At 40.0% G+C, this 8,383-nt stretch overlaps 1 pseudogene; it reads left to right on the forward strand.

Moving 5' to 3' along the window:
• The first annotated feature begins 7,945 nt into the window (after nt 1-7,945).
• On the forward strand, nt 7,946-8,064 carry LOC134929739 (5S ribosomal RNA; annotated as a pseudogene).
• Nucleotides 8,065-8,383: the final 319 nt, after the last annotated feature.

Genomic DNA, 8,383 nt, shown 5'->3' on the forward strand with positions numbered 1-8,383 from the left:
ACGTCCGTGGAGCGGGTCCGTCGCTGAAAACGCTGGGTTAGGATGAGATGCGGTGCAGACGGAGGACGTCCGTGGAGAGGTCCGACGCTGTAATGTGGAATACCGTGTGGCCGCTGTGCTGAATGATGCACGGCTGTCTGAGTCTGTGTGGGAGGTCTTTAGGATGCGTTGTCAGGTATCCCGTTGTGAGAGCGCATAGCGGACAGGAATTGTCGGGTAGACGCTGGTGCTGGATGGGACGTGGCTGAACAAAGCTGAGGCAGGCTGAAGACGGCTGTGTCCCCGGGCAGTGGATGTGTGGAAGATGCGTTTCGCCCGTTCGCCGGGCTTGGTCACTTCCTGTTACATCACACGCTCGTACGGGCTTTATTCTGGAGAAGGCTGGCAATTGTCCAATCAATGAGGGGGTGTGTCATCCCGTATTATGATTGTTGCGAGGCTGCAGTCACTTTTCAAATTAGTGGTACTCCATTCTTATTATCTTTCAATCCGGGGCCCATTCACAAAAACGAGCATATGAGAGAACAAAACAAAACAAAACAAACAAGCAAATTAGTGTCTTTTTTTTAAAAAAAAAGGGGTTTTAAAGATAACTGAAATAATTGGATGACGGTATGCTGGACCTGCATGTGCAATATGAAAAAGACACATACATGTATATTACCATGTATATAAATCTATATTGGTTTGAGTATGTACCTAAACAGGTATTGGCATATATCCAGAGTAAAAGGAAAGAAAAGAAAAGACAAGAAACGTGCCGCACGTTAAGGATATTGGAATATGTTGATAAGGAGGTATGGTTTAATTTAATTAATTAAAATAAAGGGCAAGCAAAATGACTAAAGAGAGAGAGAGGGGATATACAGATGGAGATGGATAAATTGCAGTAAAGTGAAATTACTATCGAAGGGGGGGGGGGAAGGGGAAAAGGGGGGGGGGAAAGGGGGGGGGAAGGGAGGGGGGGCGGTCTGGCAATTATTCGTATCGAATGAGAACTTTAATTGAGTTATTGATCTGAGGTGTCAATAACTATTTACATGTTGTAAATTAATTTTTAAGATAGAATAATATCTGGTAAGGATTTTGATTTTTTTATATTGTTATCATTTTGTGGCCAGAAGTGTGCGAAATACATAAGTAAATAACTAGGTGGAAGATAAATGTATGGGGGGAAGAGGGATGAAATCAATTAAGATAATAAAAAGGTGAATGTAGGGGAAAAAGGGTGGATAACAGGGTAAATGGGACTTGTTGGAATCTGGAGCCAATGGGGGATGGTGAATGGGAAAAATAGGGGGGGAAAAAGATGATAAAAAGAAAAGAAAAGAGAATGACAAGATAAATAGGATAAAGATACTATGAGGAATCTTTCTGGATGAAAGATGAAAAGGTGAATGTGTGACAGGGATGATTGGGAATATTGTGTGGTGAATGAATGAAAAATAAATGAAAGGTGAAAAAGAAAAAGATGAGAAAATGGAGGATTTTGATGAAAAGGTGAATGTAGGTGGGGAAAGGGATAATGGGGATGTGTAGTGTGTACAATGTGTGTAAAGTGGGACTGTAAGGGATGTGGAGCCATTGGAGGATGGTGAGTGAGAAAAAGAAGAAGAAGATACCAAAATAACAAGCTGTGTGGAGTATAGGAGAGCTGGATAATATGAAAATGTGAGTTTGGGAAAAGGGGAGGGATGAGGGAAAAAAAGGGTGTGTAGATGAGATGTGAGGTGAGACTGGATGGAATCTGGGGTGGATGGGGGGTAGTGAATGTAAAAGAGGGATAACAATGTAAAAGGCTCCCCTGTAAAAGATCTGGGAGAACTGAATAAGCAAGTAAAAATAGTAATTATAATAATATAAGGGTGATAGATATAGTAAGTGACAAACATAATCTTCTGAAAAACTGAACTAGGTAAGAGAGTGAGAGTAATGGTAATGAGAGGATTGTATATGATGAATACGGTGTATGTAAGGTATAAAATAAAATTCAAAATAATACGTAGGATGTAAAAGGGTAGATGAATAAATCAATATGATATAGAAAATGGATGAATAAATAAATAAATAAATAAATAAGTGAGTGCCCTATATTGAAGATGTGGAGTATTGAATAAAGGTATCTGTACATCACAGAGTAAAAGATGTACTGGTATGGTTAGTGCAGAATAAATGAGTTAAAGGAACACGCTATAATTGATGTACTCATTTAGACCTGAAGGTTTGAGGCCTCCTAACCTAAAAGTCCACTCGCTTTCTTTTTTGATGAGTTCTTTGCTGAGATCACCCCCGCGTATGCCTAAATGGACTCTATCGAGTCCAAAGGCGCGCATCTCACAGGGTGAACCTTGATGTAGAGCATGGTAGTGTCTGGCCACCGATGTTAGTTTTTTGCCCTTCAGAAGATCCGATGCTGCATTTCTGATGGAACCCATATGTTCCAGAATTCTGGTTTTGAATTTTCTGGTTGTCATGCCTACATATCGTTGATTACAGCTGCAAGTTAGGCAATAGACTATTCCTTGTGTGTCACAATTGAAGAAATGTCGTATGGAAATATCTCGTCCGAGTCTATCCTTGACATTATGTTATTTGAATCTGTGGGCAAGCTTTACATTGTCCACAGGGAAAAGATCCCGTAGGGTTTCTTGATTTAGTAGAGTTGCGTAGGAAATGGCTCCGAACTAGCATATCTTTAATGTTGTTGGATCTCCACCAACTAATTTGTAGAGTGGAATCCAGTAGAGGGGATAGCTCCGGATCTAGATGTAAGACAGGTAGGTGTTTCTGAATGGCGTTTTTCAGTAGGCGCCATTCTGGACAGAAAGTGCCTACAAACCGAATCTTAGCATCAGTTCTTGCCTCTTGAGATTTGTCTTGAAAAATCAGGGATTCCCTATTAGTTTTTAAGACCGAGTGTTGGGCTCTTTTCAGGGAGCGTTTACTATATCCCCGAGCCTGTAGTCTTGTCATGAGTTCTATACTCTTCTGTTTAAAGACATTGTCCTCTGTACAGTTCCGCCTGAGATGGAGGAATTCCCCTTTGGGGATGTTCTTAATAGTTGGCGGAAAATGTGAGCTAGTCTGGTACAGAATACTGTTGGTAGCTGTATCTTTTCGAAAGAGCTCTGTAGCCAGAGTTCCACTGTTTGTTTTGTAAATATTTACATCCAGAAAAGATATTTTGTCTTTGCTTATTGTGTGAGTGAGGAAGATGTTGAGGTTATTGGTATTGAGGAGATTTATGAAGTCCAGAAGTAGTTTTTCATCACTGTCCCAGATCACAAAAATATCATCGATGTATCTCAGCCAGTTGATGATGTGTTGCGTATAGCGTTGGTTGGTATCACTGAAGACAATTGTTTGTTCCCACCAGCCGAGGAACAGGTTTGCATATGTGGGAGCACATGCTGCTCCCATGGCTGTTCCTCGGATTTGTTGGAAGAACTGATCACCAAACGTGAAATAATTCTTATTCAGAACAAAGCTCAAAAGGTCACAGAGGAAGTCATTGAATGGATTCTACTGTAGCATTTCACATCAACAAGGGGTACAAGCCACTAAATTCTTTCTGGAGATGGAAGAAAAGAATCCATTCAATGACTTCCTCTGTGACCTTTTGAGCTTTGTTCTGAATAAGAATTATTTCACGTTTGGTGATCAGTTCTTCCAACAAATCCGAGGAACAGCCATGGGAGCAGCATGTGCTCCCACATATGCAAACCTGTTCCTCGGCTGGTGGGAACAAACAATTGTCTTCAGTGATACCAACCAACGCTATACGCAACACATCATCAACTGGCTGAGATACATCGATGATATTTTTGTGATCTGGGACAGTGATGAAAAACTACTTCTGGACTTCATAAATCTCCTCAATACCAATAACCTCAACATCTTCCTCACTCACACAATAAGCAAAGACAAAATATCTTTTCTGGATGTAAATATTTACAAAACAAACAGTGGAACTCTGGCTACAGAGCTCTTTCGAAAAGATACAGCTACCAACAGTATTCTGTACCAGACTAGCTCACATTTTCCGCCAACTATTGAGAACATCCCCAAAGGGGAATTCCTCCGTCTCAGGCGGAACTGTACAGAGGACAATGTCTTTAAACAGAAGAGTATAGAACTCATGACAAGACTACAGGCTCGGGGATATAGTAAACGCTCCCTGAAAAGAGCCCAACACTCGGTCTTAAAAACTAATAGGGAATCCCTGATTTTTCAAGACAAATCTCAAGAGGCAAGAACTGATGCTAAAATTCGGTTTGTAGGCACTTTCTGTCCAGAATGGCGCCTACTGAAAAACGCCATTCAGAAACACCTACCTGTCTTACATCTAGATCCGGAGCTATCCCCTCTACTGGATTCCACTCTACAAATTAGTTGGAGGAGATCCAACAACATTAAAGATATGCTAGTTCGGAGCCATTTCCTACGCGACTCTACTAAATCAAGAAACCCTACGGGATCTTTTCCCTGTGGACAATGTAAAGCTTGCCCACAGATTCAAATAACTGATAATGTCAAGGATAGACTCGGATGAGATATTTCCATACGACATTTCTTTAATTGTGACACACAAGGAATAGTCTATTGCCTAACTTGCAGCTGTAATCAACGATATGTAGGCATGACAACCAGAAAATTCAAAACCAGAATTCTGGAACATATGGGTTCCATCAGAAATGCAGCATCGGATCTTCTGAAGGGCAAAAAACTAACATCGGTAGGCAGACACTACCATGCTCTACATCAAGGTTCACCCTGTGAGATGCGCGCCTTTGGACTCGATAGAGTCCATTTAGGCATACGCGGGGGTGATCTCAGCAAAGAACTCATCAAAAAAGAAAGCGAGTGGACTTTTAGGTTAGGAGGCCTCAAACCTTCAGGTCTAAATGAGTACATCAATTATAGCGTGTTCCTTTAACTCATTTATTCTGCACTAACCATACCAGTACATCTTTTACTCTGTGATGTACAGATACCTTTATTCAATACTCCACATCTTCAATATAGGGCACTCACTTATTTATTTATTTATTTATTCATCCATTTTCTATATCATATTGATTTATTCATCTACCCTTTTACATCCTACGTATTATTTTGAATTTTATTTTATACCTTACATACACCGTATTCATCATATACAATCCTCTCATTACCATTACTCTCACTCTCTTACCTAGTTCAGTTTTTCAGAAGATTATATTTGTCACTTACTATATCTATCACCCTTATATTACTATAATTACTATTTTTACTTGCTTATTCAGTTCTCCCAGATCTTTTACAGGGGAGCCTTTTACATTGTTATCCCTCTTTTACATTCACTACCCCCCATCCACCCCAGATTCCATCCAGTCTCACCTCACATCTCATCTACACACCCTTTTTTTTCCCTCATCCCTCCCCTTTTCCCAAACTCACCTTTTCATATTATCCAGCTCTCCTATACTCCACACAGCTTGTTATTTTGGTATCTTCTTCTTCTTTTTCTCACTCACCATCCTCCAATGGCTCCACATCCCTTACAGTCCCACTTTACACACATTATACACACTACACATCCCCATTATCCCTTTCCCCCACCTACATTCACCTTTTCATCAAAATCCTCAATTTTCTCATCTTTTTCTTTTTCACCTTTCATTTATTTTTCATTCATTCACCACACAATATTCCCCATCATCCCTGTCACACATTCACCTTTTCATCTTTCATCCAGAAAGATTCCTCATAGTATCTTTATCCTATTTATCTTGTCATTCTCTTTTCTTTTCTTTTTATCATCTTTTTCCCCCCCCTATTTTTCCCATTCACCATCCCCCATTGGCTCCAGATTCCAACAAGTCCCATTTACCCTGTTATCCCCCCTTTTTCCCCTACATTCACCTTTTTATTATCTTAATTGATTTCATCCCTCTTCTCCCCCATACATTCATCTTCCACCTAGTTATTTACTTATGTATTTCGCACACTTCTGGCCACAAAATGATAACAATATAAAAAAATCAAAATCCTTACCAGATATTATTCTATCTTAAAAATTAATTTACAACATGTAAATAGTTATTGACACCTCAGATCAATAACTCAATTAAAGTTCTCATTCGATACGAATAATTGCCAGACCGCCCCCCCTCCCTCCCCCCCCCCCCTTTTTTTCCCCCTTTCCCCCCCCCCCCCCCCTTCGATAGTAATTTCACTTTACTGCAATTTATCCATCTCCATCTGTATATCCCCTCTCTCTCTCTTTAGTCATTTTGCTTGCCCTTTATTTTAATTAATTAAATTAAACCATACCTCCTTATCAACATATTCCAATATCCTTAACGTGCGGCACGTTTCTTTTCTTTTCTTTCCTTTTACTCTGGATATATGCCAATACCTGTTTAGGTACATACTCAAACCAATATAGATTTATATACATGGTAATATACATGTATGTGTCTTTTTCATATTGCACATGCAGGTCCAGCATACCGTCATCCAATTATTTCAGTTATCTTTAAAACCCCTTTTTTTAAAAAAAAAAGACACTAATTTGCTTGTTTGTTTTGTTTTGTTTTGTTTTGTTTTGTTCTCTCATATGCTCGTTTTTGTGAATGGGCCCCGGATTGAAAGATAATAAGAATGGAGTACCACTAATTTGAAAAGTGACTACAGCCTCGCAACAATCATAATACGAGATGACACACCCCCTCATTGATTGGACAATTGCCAGCCTTCTCCAGAATAAAGCCCGTACGAGCGTGTGATGTAACAGGAAGTGACCAAGCCCGGTGAACGGGCGAAACGCGTCTTCCACACATCCACTGCCCGGGGACACAGCCGTCTTCAGCCTGCCTCAGCTTTGTTCAGCCACGTCCCATCCAGCACCAGCGTCTACCCGACAATTCCTGTCCGCTATGCGCTCTCACAACGGGATACCTGACAACGCATCCTAAAGACCTCCCACACAGACTCAGACAGCCGTGCATCATTCAGCACAGCGGCCACACGGTATTCCACATTACAGCGTCGGACCTCTCCACGGACGTCCTCCGTCTGCACCGCATCTCATCCTAACCCAGCGTTTTCAGCGACGGACCCGCTCCACGGACGTCTCCTGTCTGCACCGAATCCCTATTCGCTCCAGAAGCACGGCGCAGGACCACCTTATTTTGGACTCGGGTAATATCTTCATATATTACCCCATTATCATTTATCATGAACTGCACAACAGAACTAATACTGCTGTAAAACACTTTGATTTACATCTGGTCCATCACGACCATTAGCTTCTCTTCCCCCCCCCCCTTTTTTCAAAGGATCTCTTTATAATATTTGTACTGTTAAACATCATATGGTACGGGTTGATTATAACCAAAGTTCCCTTATCTCTCAAACTAATGCTTTTTTTGATAGCTTGTCCATTTAATTTTGAATTATTAACTATCCAGAGACTTCTCTCTTTTTGCAATCATTACAGAGAGCATATTTAGCTACAATTTGTTTTTCTCATTAGTTACATTTCATAATTCTTCATAGTACTGGACTATAAATTAGCTATTTTCTAACCATCTTCTCCATTTGTTGGAAGATATAGGACATTTACTTTTGTTCAAATGTAAAGCATATATTTTGACAACCATTTCAGGTTTAATTACCAGCAATAAATTTTTCACTCATTTTATTAATTTTCTAGTGTTCAGCCTGAACCTACTATAGGTTGCTAATTAGAGCCATTTGGCTCAAATTTATTCTCTTTATATTACTCCTGTTTTTTCCCACATTTACCTATTTTCAGGACTCTCACCATTGATTCAGGGATATCAGTCCCTGTCTAACGTTGGCAGCAGATCCCCTATTTTCTTCTCCCATCCATCATCTATTCTATTTTTACCACAATCTTCGTGAACTCTCATCAGAGCCCACCAACATTGGATATTCTTTCTACTGTCATACCACACTGGTAACGCCCGAATCCTTCCGATCTTGGAAGCTAAGCAGTGTTGGGCTGAGTTAGTACTCAAATGGGAGACTATTGAGGAATACTCAGTTCAGTAGAAGATTTGGACGACCATGCTCAGCGTCTAACACTGACAGCAGATTCATCTCATCTATTCAGTCTTTTCTATCCTCTTTCCTAAATACAAGTGGCAAGAAATCTTAGTCATTTTTATCATTGAGGAGCTTTAGCCTATCGACTTGCATTAGTTTAGGATTATATTTTCAGACAGTCAGCTGTGGGAAATCTGTGTTTCAAACCCGGACAGCTTTGGAACGTTTATCAAGCATTTATGCTAATATTATTTGTTCCTGTTCCTTCCTTTTTTCTCTTTATTTCTTTTTTGTTTGTATATCCAACTACTATTTATTTTATTGATAT

Source organism: Pseudophryne corroboree, chromosome 5, assembly GCF_028390025.1.
Source record: "Pseudophryne corroboree isolate aPseCor3 chromosome 5, aPseCor3.hap2, whole genome shotgun sequence".
NCBI classification, from domain to species: Eukaryota; Metazoa; Chordata; class Amphibia; order Anura; family Myobatrachidae; genus Pseudophryne; species Pseudophryne corroboree.